Source organism: Podarcis muralis, chromosome 5, assembly GCF_964188315.1.
Source record: "Podarcis muralis chromosome 5, rPodMur119.hap1.1, whole genome shotgun sequence".
NCBI classification, from domain to species: Eukaryota; Metazoa; Chordata; class Lepidosauria; order Squamata; family Lacertidae; genus Podarcis; species Podarcis muralis.
In genome coordinates, this window is record NC_135659.1 from 58,507,263 (window position 1) to 58,520,898 (window position 13,636).

General features: G+C 43.6%; 1 protein-coding gene across 2 annotated transcripts in view; it reads right to left on the bottom strand.

Moving 5' to 3' along the window:
* Window positions 1-13,636, bottom strand: part of TFEB (transcription factor EB) — a 63,091-nt gene that overhangs the window by 9,572 nt on the left and 39,883 nt on the right. The gene's annotated exons all lie outside the window — the stretch shown is intronic.

The window sequence follows — 13,636 nt, forward strand, 5'->3', positions numbered from 1 at the left end:
GAAAATGGAAACCCACTGCCCTCATTCAGATTTCTTATCATCTCCGGTCAGGTGACAAGAAGTGTATATTAAACTTTGCTGAATGAAGGCAGAGGTGGTTCCCCGAGTCCCTGGACTCCAAACATGAGAGACGGATGGAATTCAAGAGAGATAAGGGCCTTGTTTGCTCTGGCATGAGGATGAAATATGGTTCAGAGTATCACTACTTAGAGAACTGCAGTCCTGCCACTTCTTCCCATGTTAGGGATAATAGCGCCCAGCCTATGCCAGGATCACGAAAAGATGCTCAAGCTGCAAATAAAGAAAAACACCATAGATAAAACTGTACTGATCAGATGCAACCAATTTGCTGGAATATTTTGCTAGAGAAGTAAGGGATTAAGCACATTTTGATCAGCTAATAAGAATAATAATACAAGCACTTAGGAGAGGGCACATACTTGTTTGCTACTACCCAGGAGTGAGGACTAGATCTAAGGGGCTTAAGTTTATTGAGGATAGAGTTCAGTTGAGCAGTAAGGGAATTTCAACAATGGAACCAATTACCTAGAGGGGTGGTGGCCTCTCTGTTGTCCACTGCCCCCCACCTGCCAAAAATTCCATCAATCTCCCATCCAGCAAACTTGTCTCTCATATTCCAGTGGTCTCCAATATAGGTAGTAATTTTGACTGTCAAACCAGGACCATTTCAGGGGCAAATCAATTCTATCGAACAAAGCCCAGTGCGATGAATTTCATAGTACAGGTAGGAAGCAGAGGCAGGGAATCAGTGGCTTGGCCAAGGTCCACAGCAAATTGATGACTGGGGTGACATTTGAATATCCTTCTTAAATGGTGGCACCTAGAACTGGACACTATAATCCAGGTGTGGTCTGACCAATGCTACACTGGAAAAAATTGTATCTGAGATTATTTCCTGGAATAAGCAGCTGGTGTATCAGGCATGCAGGGCGCTTTTGATGGTTAAAAAAATAAATAAATTCATTTAGGTTTAACCCACCCTATGCCTTACTTAGGCTTAGGGAAGCTAGCAACCATATGTAAGCTCTTATAGCGAATATGCTTTCAGAGCAATTTTGCATGGCCTCCTCAGCACTTCAGAGGAAGAATCCAGCTGCCTTTTCAGATTCCTAAATATGTAAGCAGGAGTTTACACCCTGCTGGTTAAGCTTTTGTCCTCAAAGCGCCTCAGCTCTTTTACTAGCTGCCTTCTTCAGTCAGGGAGTGTGAAGAGCTTACAGGCCCTATCTGGGCATAGATAAAGTGATCATATTCCTTCTTGCTGTCATAACACAGGCAGTACATAACAACTGGCCCACGATGGTTAGCTTATTCATAGACTACAGGCACTCTGGCTCAGAAATCAGCTTAACCTCAAACAAACTGAAACAAGAACATTCCTTACACCGTAGGAATATATGTTCCAACTTGTGTGATAAGTCTCCCAAATTCATACTTGGGAAACTCTCCCAGGATCCTCCTTATGACCTCTCTAGCTTTTTCATTCTCTTCAGTATAGCACCCAGTATCTCTCGAAACACAGTGGGCGCTCAGGTTGCGAAAGTGATCCGTGTGGGGTGCATGTTCGCAACCCGCGTCTGCGCACGCACGGGTTGTGATTCTGCGCATGCCAAAAGCCGGAAGTAACCCGTTCTGGTACTTCCGGGTTTCGGCAGTCCGCAACCCAAAAAAACGCAACCTGAAGAAGCTGTAACCCGAGGTATGACTGTAATTGGGACAGACAAATGAGCCAAACACCATCTGAAAGAGAACATCTCAACACATCTCAGCCTTAAAATTAATACAGAATGCACTGATTCACTTAGGTTGAACCTATCCTATGTTCTAGGCTTGGGGAAGGTAACAACCATTTGCGTGTGTAAGATCTCAAGGTAAATATGCTTTCATCGCCAGCTTCAAGTCAATGCACAATGCATACAATTTTCTATGGTGCCACTTTTATGCATAAAACATGTAGATGACACATTATGCACATTCTGGTGCATAATCCCTGATCCCTCATACCCCTGCTTGACCACCAAGGCCATTGGGAGAGTCACTGTTTGTGGTCCTCCATGGCTTGGCTCATAGCCACAAGCAGCTGTGTGTTCAGTATTGTGGGCACCATGTTGTGCAACTCCTTTCCAGTTGAAGTAAGAGAGGCACTTAAAGGTAAAGGGACCCCTGACCATTAGGTCCAGTCGTGACTGACTCTGGGGTTGCGGCGCTCATCTCCCTTTATTGGCCGAGGGAGCCGGTGTACATCTTCTGGGTCATGTGGCCAGCATGACTAAGCCGCTTCTGGTGAACCAGAGCAGCGCACGGAAATGCCGTTTACCTTCCTGCAGGAGCGGTACCTATTTATCTACTTGCACTTTGACGTGCTTTTGAACTGCTAGGTTGGCAGGAACAGGGACCGAGCAACGGGAGCTCACTCCGTCATGGGGATTCGAACCCCCGACTTTCTGATCAGCAAGTCCTAGGCTCTGTGGTTTAACTCACAGTGCCACCTGCGTCCCGTAAGAAAGGCACTTACTGAAGACTTAAAATAAAATTTTAAAACCCTGCAAACTTTTTAATGGAATTAAAAACTTCCTGACATTACTGCATGGGTGGACTAGATTACCCTTGGGGTCCCTTCCAACTCTTTCATTTACAGGTTTAACTCATTTTTAATCCTATACACTTTTAATCCTATACATTTTTAATCTCCTGTACACTGAATAGAGACAGCTATGATGAAGCAGTATACAATGGCTAAAATGAATTGCTTTCAATAAATTAATAAACGCAAAACAAAGTGTTGTTTCTCCTTAGAACTCCATCAGCGGATTCTAAGCACACAGGACCTGCGGTCAGAGAAATGCAACCCTGTTCCACACTCCCTGTCAGAGTTATGTGAGGTTGGTGTGTTGTGATAGGATGCTGAGATTATGGTATAGATTGCTGTACTTCAGGCACTCTCCTGGTGAAGTGGCCTGAGAGATTATTGCTACAGGGGGAGGTGCCAGGTACTTGCAGGTCTTCAAGGAGTGTGTGGCAAAGGCAGGGCAGTGATGATACAGGCAAAGGGGGGCAGTGATTTATGGGGTTCTGTGCCACCCATGAGGCAGCAGCCAGGGCTGGAGGAAGGGAGAGAGTTTTAGTAGTTGGAGATGGGGGAGGAGGTGCAGGAAGTGGCAGAAGAAGAGGAAGAGACTGATCTTGAGAGAGGCCGGCTGGTAGAATCCCCTCTATCCCCTTCATCGCTGTCTCTAAGGTCCAGGAGAAAAACCCCTTTCTAACACTCAAGGCCTACCCAGAAAATAAAAGATACGCATGCTTCTTGCTTCAAAATAATTGCTTTCATCCAAATGCAAATCAACCAAAAGTCATATGACTGGTTGACTAAGATTTCTTCAAGCAGGTGACACGGGGCATTCTTTTGTTTTGAATATGATGCATCAGAACCGGCACTATCTTATAAGTGAAATTCCCTTTTGTGTAGGAAGTGAATGAAGAATGAATTCCTGTTCTCAGTTGCTATTGCCTATGGTCATTTTAAGTGCTCATATAAAAAGTAAATATTCCTTTTTTAAAATCGTTGCCCGTTGAATTGGGGGAAGCTTTTTAAATGCATCAAAAGATTATTAAAACTGATAAGTTTAATGGTTCATTAAATGTTAGAGCCCTAAGTGTTTCTTTCAGTTTCGAAATTCTTAACAATGTACAGCCTTCTAGTGTGTGTGTGTGTGTGTGTGTGTGTGTGTGTGTGTGTGTGTGTTTTAAGGAGTGTATTTTTATTTGTTTCAAGAAGTTCTAACCTGCTTTTCCTTATAAAGCACTTTCAAAGCAACTTGCAAAAAAGGACATGTGTGCATTACATTTTACGTATACTGCATGCAATTTCTATACAGGGCTAGTGCTCTATTGCAGGTGCATCAATACAGATCTATTGATGCTGTAATAGTGCATTAGTGGTGGATTTATTCTGCTTTAGATCCTTCTGCAAAGATTCTTCCATGCCACCACATTACTGTATTCCTATCTGGATGGGCTGTAGCACAATGAAAATGGGACAAGAAAGGCCCAGAACATGGGATGTCAGCAGAAAGCTATGGGATATGAAGCATCTCGTCCTCTGTCGTCCCCTTCTCCTTGTCCCCCTCCTCCTTGTGCCTACTTTTTCAATAAATATTATTGAAAGCGGGATCACATGTGAAGGCTCCAGTAGCATCATGACCAAAAATCATCATGTGTGCAATAAGAAGGACTGATGGACTTTGATGGACTTATTAACATTTAGTTTGCCAATTAATCTAAAATTGCATACTTTGTGATCCTGCTTTTCTGACTTGTTTGTAAGAGAGAGATGGGGGGAGCAGGCTTACCTGGCAATGGCAGCAGGAATGATAATTTGAGCACTGCTGGGCAGCTTAGTCTGCCCACCATTTTAATTTCTCACAGCGTCCTGGAGAAATGCCCAGCCTAGCACTGCTCAGAGTACCAGGGTTGTTTTTTACTGTTGTGTTAAACAGGTGTCAGCAAACCTTTTCAGCCGTGGGCCAGTCCACCGTCCCTCAGACCACGTGGTGGGCCGGACTATATTTTGAAAGAAAAAAATGAACAAATTCCTATGCCCCACAAATAACCCAGAGATGCATTTTAAATAGAAGCACACATTCTACTCATGTAAAAACATGCTGATTCCCGTACTGTCCGCAGGCTGGATTGGGAAGGCGACTGGGCCACAACGGACCCCTGGGCCTTAGGTTGCCTACCCCTGTGTTAAAGAGTGGTCTGCACCAAGTGTCAGTGGGTTCTGCTGGAGTACTGGGCCCCTAGCAGTTGCCCAAAGGTGCTGTAGGACACAGCCTGAAAGGCTTCCAGAATTTGAACCCATTCTTTACTCTGGTGTAGCTATACTGTGCATTCCAAACAAAACAACGACTGTATGGAGAAAGGATTACAAAATAGTAGACAGACATAGTTACAAACCTCTATATGCAGCTATGACATGTACTAGTAATATACCACTATGCAGATCCAATTCTTAAATCTGCCCTCAATAATAATCCCTTGACCAGCAAACACCTCAAAGACATGGAGTATGAATCAATCTGTTGCCTAGGTAAACTTTTCCCTTTACCCAGGATGCATACTAAGTCAGACCACTGCTCCATATACATCAATATAGTCTACACTAACTACATTGCAGCTGTCCAGGTTTTAAAGTGTTTCCCAGCCCTACGCATCCAGCTGGGCTTGAGTGCAGATGGAAGGAAGCTTTAACTGTGTCCATCACTTTGCTTAGGGCATTGGTGGCCATACTTGGCCCTCCAGCTGTTTTGGGACTACAATTCCCATCACCCCTGGCCACTGGCCCTGTTAGCTAGGGCCAGATGATTGGAGTTGTAGTCCAAAAACAGCTGGAAGGCCAAGTTTGGCCACCACTGGCTTAGGGAAATACCTTAATTTGCTTTATTTTTGAGGTAGCACATAAGGTTTCATGTACTACAGCTCAATTCATTAGGCACAAGAAGTATTATTCTCACCTGGGAGGAGGAGAAATGCATGCGCACACAAAGTTTAGAGGGGAAAGAAAATGCAAACAGAGCAGCCAAAAGGCCATGGAATGCAGAGGTACAGTCTGAGATTTCTATGCAAAACAACAGTGTATACAAGATAAGGGCGGGATATCTTGTGTACATTTCAGTTTTGCATGGAGATGTGAGAGCCTGTCTTTTGACATCTCAGTCTTTTGACCTCGACCTCTCTCTCAGTGTGTGTGTGTGTGTGTGTGTGTGTGTGTGTGTGTGTGTGCCAACTCAGTATAACATTTCATGTACTGGATGATAAAGTGGACTCTAGCTGGCCCATGGAAGTTTATGGCACAATCTTTCAAGCCACCACAAGCCCTTTTGTGCATACGACTTGTATGTTTATTCTTCTGGAATTAAATTATTGTTATATTCTCATGGACCACCTGAAAACATATCAGAAATTACACATGTAATAACCAGGTACAAGTAGAAAGGCAAGTCCCATGAACATTGCCTCCCTCAAATCCCTAAATCCAGAGATCAGCTGAAGCCCCGTTACCTCCTCCAAATTTGGATGAATTAGCAATTTAGAAGATATTCTTGGCTTCTTCAACCTTTCACTGGTTCTCAGCAATTTCTCTGCTTCCACTACTATGGGTCTCTTCCCCACTCTTTTTATCATAAAAGAAGACTCACCAAGGTCACAAAGCAGAGAATTCTATGCAGGTTTTCCCCCAAGGAAATTCCAGCACTCATCACCTCAGAATGAGAACTTCATCTAGAGCAATAGGGCAAGGCAAGCCTAAGCCCTGCATAAAAGACAGGGAGAATTGGAAACCAATAGGGTTTTAAAATAGCCCTGCTGGCTCTGCTTGGCTTCACCCTATGTAACGTTCATCAGCTTCTGCTTTCACTCTGACTCATTCACAGGATGGGCGGGGAAAGAGAGCAGGACGTCTGAAGGAAGGAGAATGTAAACCAGCAGTGAAGCCACATGGAACAGAAACACCTTATGCATGTCTGCTTGGAAGAAAGTCTCGCTCAGACTTCAATGCTAGTAGGCATGTTTAGACTTTTAGCCTAAGTCTGCAGTCTTATGCTCTTAATGAATTGAGGAGGATTTACTTTCTGTACTGCACAAGAATTGGGGATCACAGTGCACAACAGTTCACAGGGTTAGCCACTAGCCGAAGGGACATTTTGTAATGTATTCCACTTATAGAAGCAGGGCACAAGATTCTCAGAAATACCACTGGAGGAAATGTGCAGTCAGAATTATCCTACCCTTGAATTTAGATGGGCACAGAAGGGCAATCTTTCATTTAAGAAATTAAATAATTAAATGATTTTTTCTCCCTCTGCCGTCTTTAGATCGGGGGGGGGGGGGCAATTTCATACCATCAAAACAAATTTACACAGTCCACCTAGAGTTACCTGCAGATCATACAGAAACTTAGATGGATGTAGAGGGAAGGACAGTTACAGTGGTACCTCCGGTTACAAACTTAATTTGTTCTGGAGGTACGTTCTTAAGCCGAAACCGTTCTTAACATGAGGTGCACTTTCGCTAATGGTGCCTCCTGCTGCTGCCGCGCTCCAGCGCATGACTTCTGCTTGCATCCCGGGGCAAAGTTTGCAACCAGGAGCATCTACTTCCGGGATAGTGGAGCTCGTTACCAGAAGCATTCATAAGGAGGACGGTACGTGACACGAGGTTCCACTGTATTGTCAAAGAGTTACTTCAATAAAATTGTATGTATTTGTGCAACATTTCTCCAATGAAAATAGGGACATCCTACCATACCCTCCAACATTTCTCCTTTGAAAGTAGGGACATCTTAAGCAAAACCAGGACATTCCAGGATCAAATCAGAAACCAGGATGGCTTCTTTAATTCAGGGACGTCCCTGGAAAATAGGGAAATTGGAGGGTCTGCAGTGGGTTTTCCCGGAGAAAACAGTGGAACAAAAGAAAAACCTACCAGACCCATGCCTGAAAACCAAGAGACAAACAGAAGTGAGGATGAGCCCTCAGAGTTTGCTCTCCAAACCACATCTGGGCCTTGTGATTACTCACACAATTTACCAGGCCACAACAGTGTGCCATGAAAGAACCTAAAGTGTGCCTTGAAAAATTAAGCTTCACAAAAAGAAAGGAATGGGTTAAAGTGACACCTAAACATACACCCACACACAAGGGAAGAAGGAGTGGGCATTCGCTAACAGAATGACAAACCTTCACATCCTGATGTGAATCACCACAGAAACAGTTAGTGAAATGCCAGAGTACCAAGTTATAAGTACAAGGCCAGGGCTATGAGGCCTGTGGCCCTGCGCCCGCAGTCTCGGGGGACCCACTAGCATTATAGACCAACTTCCAAAATGTCATGTCCATGGCTGTTCTTACAGCAGTGTATTTGTTTCTGCTGTACAGTGGTACCTCAGGTTAAGAACTTAATTCGTTCCGGAGGCCCGTTCTTAACCTGAAACTGTTCTTAACCTGAGACACCACTTTAGCTAATGGGGCCTCCCGCTGCCGCCGTGCGATTTCTGTTCTCATCCTGAAGCAAAGTTCTTAACCTGAGGTACTATTTCTGGGGTTAGTGGAGTCTGTAACCTGAAGCGTCTGTAAGGTACCACTGTACCTTAATACATGCTCTCCTTTCTCATCACTGAGTGTCCAAATGCACAAAACGTTTGAGAGAGAGAAAATGTCAGCATTTTCCACTCAGAGCCCACTGAGTAGCTGAGTAGCATTCAAGACTCTTTTAAATAAATTATTTTATATTTAGTTTATAAAATATTTTGGGTTATGCACACACACACATGTAGGCCTCCCCTATGCAGATGTCCCAAGTATGGACACCTGAGGGACCAGTTAATTGTGTGACAATGGGTGGGCCAGCAGTGTGACTCCATAGCCTCTTGTACTATCCTGAGGAGACCCCTCCATGTAATAAACAGGTGAAGGGGGATTAAGAGTAATTTGCTTCAAGTGCAGAATATGATGATCCACTAATACTTGTAGCATTTCCCCACGTTTGTGTATAACATAATTTGCTTTACTGTGCATATGTGCACATATCATGTGTTTTTGAGTTCAGAATAGGCCCAGCTTTCACGTTACGGTAATCCATGGTAAGCAATAAACCATGGCTTACTGTGAACAAGCAGCATGTTAGTGCATAGTGCTCAATTGCTCCTGCTTTGAACGACCCTGCCTGGGCCTGGAACTAGAAGAAACAAACCATGAGGTTTGGGCTTATTGTTACTTGCATGTGAACCAATGCTAGTGATTTCTTTGTTCCAAGCAAAATACGAGCAGTAAGGCAACAGCAAACCTTAGCTTCTCACTCATGGTTTGTTGGGGAAGCAGCAAACCACAAGCACTGATTTGCGTGTAATGCCAAGCTTCATGGTTTGTTTCTTCCAGCTCCAGGAACAGTGGAGCAAATTGGTCGGCATGCACTAGTAAGTACTGCAGCTCATCATGGTAAGATACAAACCATGGTTTCCTCTAGAATGAAAACTAAGCCAAATGCTAAATGTATTTTTTCGCTCTATAAGATGCACTTTTCCCCTCCTAAAAAGTAAGGGGAAATGTGTGTGCATCTTATGAAGCGAATGCAGGCTGCGCAGCTATCACTGAAGCCAGAACAGCAAGAGGGAGAGCTGCGCAGCAATCCCTCTTGCTGTTCTGGCTTCAGGGATAGCCGTGCAACGGCTCTTCCACATTTGATTTAGAATATTTTTTTTCTTGTTTTCCTCCTCTAAAAACTAGTTGCATCTTATGGTTGGGTGAGTCTTATAGAGCGAAAAATACAGTAACTAGTGTGTTGTTGAAATTGATATTGTACTACTACTTACATCTCAGGAAGTGGAGCAGACTGACGATGCAAGTTCAAAACAAATAAATACTGTTTTTAGACTATCATTGATTTAAATTGCTTTTTGAATGTTTTAAATAGCAGTTTTGATTGCTACTTTTATCCGTGTATTCTTTTGTAAACTACTTTGTAGTTTGTTTGTTACAAATAAGTGGTACATAAATTTTATGAAATGAAATCAAAGGTTTGCATTCAAAAGAGGATGTGAAGTTTGCAAACTCCGATATTCTTCAGTAGACTCTAGCTTTTCCAGTTGGTGAGAGCCTCTTTAGTATCATGCAGAATTCAGTGCCTCAGCGCAATGCCTTGGAAAGTTTCAAAACAATTAGAAATGCCTGATGGGATGCCAGTCAACTATCCTGTTTAACATACCATTATTCATGAGCACGCAAAAATCAATACGACACCACAGAAGGTACTTTGATGAAGCAGCATAATAATCCTTAAATCGCTCACTGGCTTCCTTAGAATACTTATACAGGCATAACAGAAGTATGTGACTTAACTAACTGTGACATTTAATTGACTATTTATTTAGTGATTTGCATTCGAATATGAAGCTTTAAGCAATTACGACATTTTACTAGCAACTGCTCCCTCTTTCCCCCCTCATATATATCAAAAAACTAAACTGCTGGTAGTGGACTTGCCAGGATATTAAAAGGGTTTTACAGCCTATATTCCCACGCTTTCCCTGCTGGTTGCTTTTGTGACTTTTAAATTCTGCTGGGGGGATCTCTCTTGCTAGATAGTGTGTTTAGCCCTGAACTTTGGATCTAGGGATCCAGCCAATTATTTTGTTAATTTTGTTTATTTTTGCTAATTTCCTCCCACAAGTGATCTACAGTTGTACCTTAGAAGTCAAACGGAATCCATTCCGAAAGTCTGTTCGACTTCCAAAACATTCGGAAACCAAAGTGCGGCTTCTGATTGGTTGCAGGAAGCTCTTGCAGCCAATCGGAAGCCGTGGAAGCCCTGTTGGACGTTCTGCTTCCAAAGAACGTTTGCAAACCAGAACACTCACTTCCGGGCTTGCAGTGTTTGGGAGCCAAAATGTCAAAGTACCAAGGCATTCGGGATCCAAGGTACGACTGTATATCTTTATCTATATCATCTATAGATATAGACATAGACATATTTATAGCTATATATATTTTCTCCCTGCAACTGCATGGATGGATGCACCATTCTATGACTACTGGAGCTGGAAGAACCTATGCAGCACTAATCTCCGCCTCAATTTCTGTGCCAATATCTGGCCACTGGCATCATATAGGGAGGTAGTAAGGATGTACTGTCCTGGGTCCTGTGCAAGTCTGGGAAATACACATCATCTGAATGGCCTGAACTTCCCCACTGATAGCCACTTCAAAGTCCAATTCCATCAACAACAACAGAATTGGCATTGACTGGGATAACCACACTAATCATGGGTAAAGCTCTACTCATTTCCTAGATCTAACTAAGTTTGTGAATAGGTTGCCTGAATCTCATTGTAATCTGTGTTGGGGTCACAGAGGACCAGACAACAGAATCTAATACACCTGTCCTTGCCCATTCAGTCTCAGACCCTCTTGTGCTGAGCAGAAAACGACAGAAGGAGGCTTTTACCCACACTGAACACACTAGAAGCCACTGCAGAATCAGGAGTCCTGGCAGAAGCCACCTTCAGACCTTCCTATGCTCAACACAAGAAGGTCTGGAATACAGAAAGCAGTGCTGAGGTAGATGAGGACATTTGGCATGCACAGCCCTGTGTCCCCAACAGAGGTGGATATTTCCTGTTCGGACATAACACCTGAGCAGTGGTGCACAAAACATTCAGCTTGTGGCAAATGAAATAGAGCAGCCAAGTAGATATCAGTAAATGTGAAGATACCCAACCAATAGCTGGGCTGGGAACCAGAGGTGAATTTGCCCCAGGGACTTCAAGGTGAGAGAAACATGCCTTGCTTGTTCTGAACCCTTTGGCTCCAAACTGCCTCATGTGATCCACATGCCTCATAGAATATTTACCATATTTAAAATACCAGTAGCAAAGGGGACAAAATGATTGCTGTCTGTTTTACTATAGGCACAAGCCACCTCACAAAAGGATGCTAACAATTTGCCAAAGGCAACATCAGAAAGGCATAGAGAATACCATGGATGGTGGAGGAGGAACTGTCCTATTGACCAACCTTCCTTCTTCCAGAGCTGCTGCTCTTTTTGTATGCTTTTCAGGTGCCTGATGCTACCCCACTAAGATAGCATTGCACTGTAATGGGCTCAATTAATGATTCAGGCTCCAGTCCTTTTCAGCAAAAACTACCGAGAAGGAAGAAAAAGAGGAGGAGGTATGATATACTTGGGATGCTGTCCTTGGAGTCTGACTCAGATGTTTGAAATTCAAATGTTGAATGGAGGCCCAAATACTTTTCTGGGTGAAAATCCTCCTATCTATAAAGTGGTCAGTATGCAACCATGCAGCAGGAGCAGAATTCTACCCTCTTCCACTTTCTCATATTTCTTACTGAGCAGGAAGGAAACTTCTACTCACAATCACGGCTAGCAATTACCCACTCCCTACATGTCCACTGCTATAAGTTACTGCTTGACAAATGGTCACCAAATATTCACCCAATATGTATTGACTTCATAACCCCTTTCTTGCCATTCCGTAATACAGGCTAACATCTCCTCTCCCCCCAACACCTCCCATCCCAAATAGAAAGGTATGGCTTATTGAATGATGATCACAGAAAGACTTGTGGCAAAAGCAGAGGCTAAAGCACAGCTGCCCCAAATGCCAACCCACTACTCAAATCACTCTCATCTTTCCTTCCTTCCTGAGAACCTCATGTCCCAGAGCTATAGAAACTTTTGCAAACTCTTCTTGCTGTGGCTTAGACAGCACACCTGGTTTGGAGGAAACTGAGGCTGGGCCTCAACCCTCCTCCTAGCAAGAAAGGCTGTGATTACAATCAGGGCTTTATGACACCATGACCTCCAATGTTTGCCAGGCAAAAATTGGGTACACTTTATTTTAAGCTGGCTAAAAAAGTGGCTCATTTTTTTTTAAAATCTATCTACACCAGAACCCTCTTCTGTTGTAATTAAAGTCTTTAAAAGTAATAATAATAAAAGCTTAGTTTTTATTTGTCCCCCATGCTGCCCAATCAAGTCAGAAAAGAAGATAGCAGGAAGTTGGTACCATTGGCACTCCTTGAGGACGGCACAGAATACAAAACACAGATCTGCCCTTGATGAGTTGCTGAGCATCCTAGCCTTAGTAACTGGAGCTTCTGGCTAACAAAGAACTAGTGTGTGCCACACTGAGCTGCATACAAAAGGCAGCTTTGCAGAACTAGGCAAGGGTTAAGGCCAGGAATTTTGACAGCAGGGAAACCATTGCCCCTCCTCAGCTTTTAGCCAGTGTCAGCTATGCCAGAATGGGGATAAGCCAATTTGCATTGCCTTGGCCACTCCGACTAGTGTTGCAGTACAAGCCTCTGGCTTATTAGGCTTGTTTCATACCAAATGCCAAACTAGTCAAGAGTTACAATCCAGGCTCTCTTCTTTCCTAAATGCTGAGGATTTGGATCAGTTACATCAAATGTAGGAAAACTGTAGCACAACCCACAAACATTTCCATTCTCCTTTTGAGCACCTGTTACCAGCCTTCATAAATTCATTTGCCACACACATCCTTCCACAGGAATCATTCCGAAAGTATTCCTGTGGAGGCAGACAGTATACGAAAACCAGCCCTAAAGTTATGGACACCTGATACTTTGCTTTTGATCCTCCATAGGCCGGAGAGATGATACTAAAAAGGGACCCGCCCACCCTGCTTTGTGTTTTCTGAAGGAACTATACCTCTGGCTCCCTAGTCTGGTTTTTTGAGGAGCTTTTGATTGCAAACACTTGTAGTGCTAGTGAATTGGCCTTTATGTAGTGCCAAGTGGCTACTATGCAAATCCTGTCAGTTTCAGCTCTACGATGTAAAAAGTTTCATCTGCCAACTTTCTCTCCTTTACACAAGAGAGCCAGTGTAGTGTAGTAGTATCAAATCCCCACTCCACCCATGAGGCTCACTAGGTGACCTTTGGCCAGTCACTGGCTCTGAGTCTGACCTACCTCACAGGTTGTTGTGTAGATAAAATAGGCAGGAACCATGTGTGCTGTTTTGAGATGCCTGGGGGAAAGGTGGGGTGGGCAGGGTATGAGTAAAATAAAGTAAAGTAAA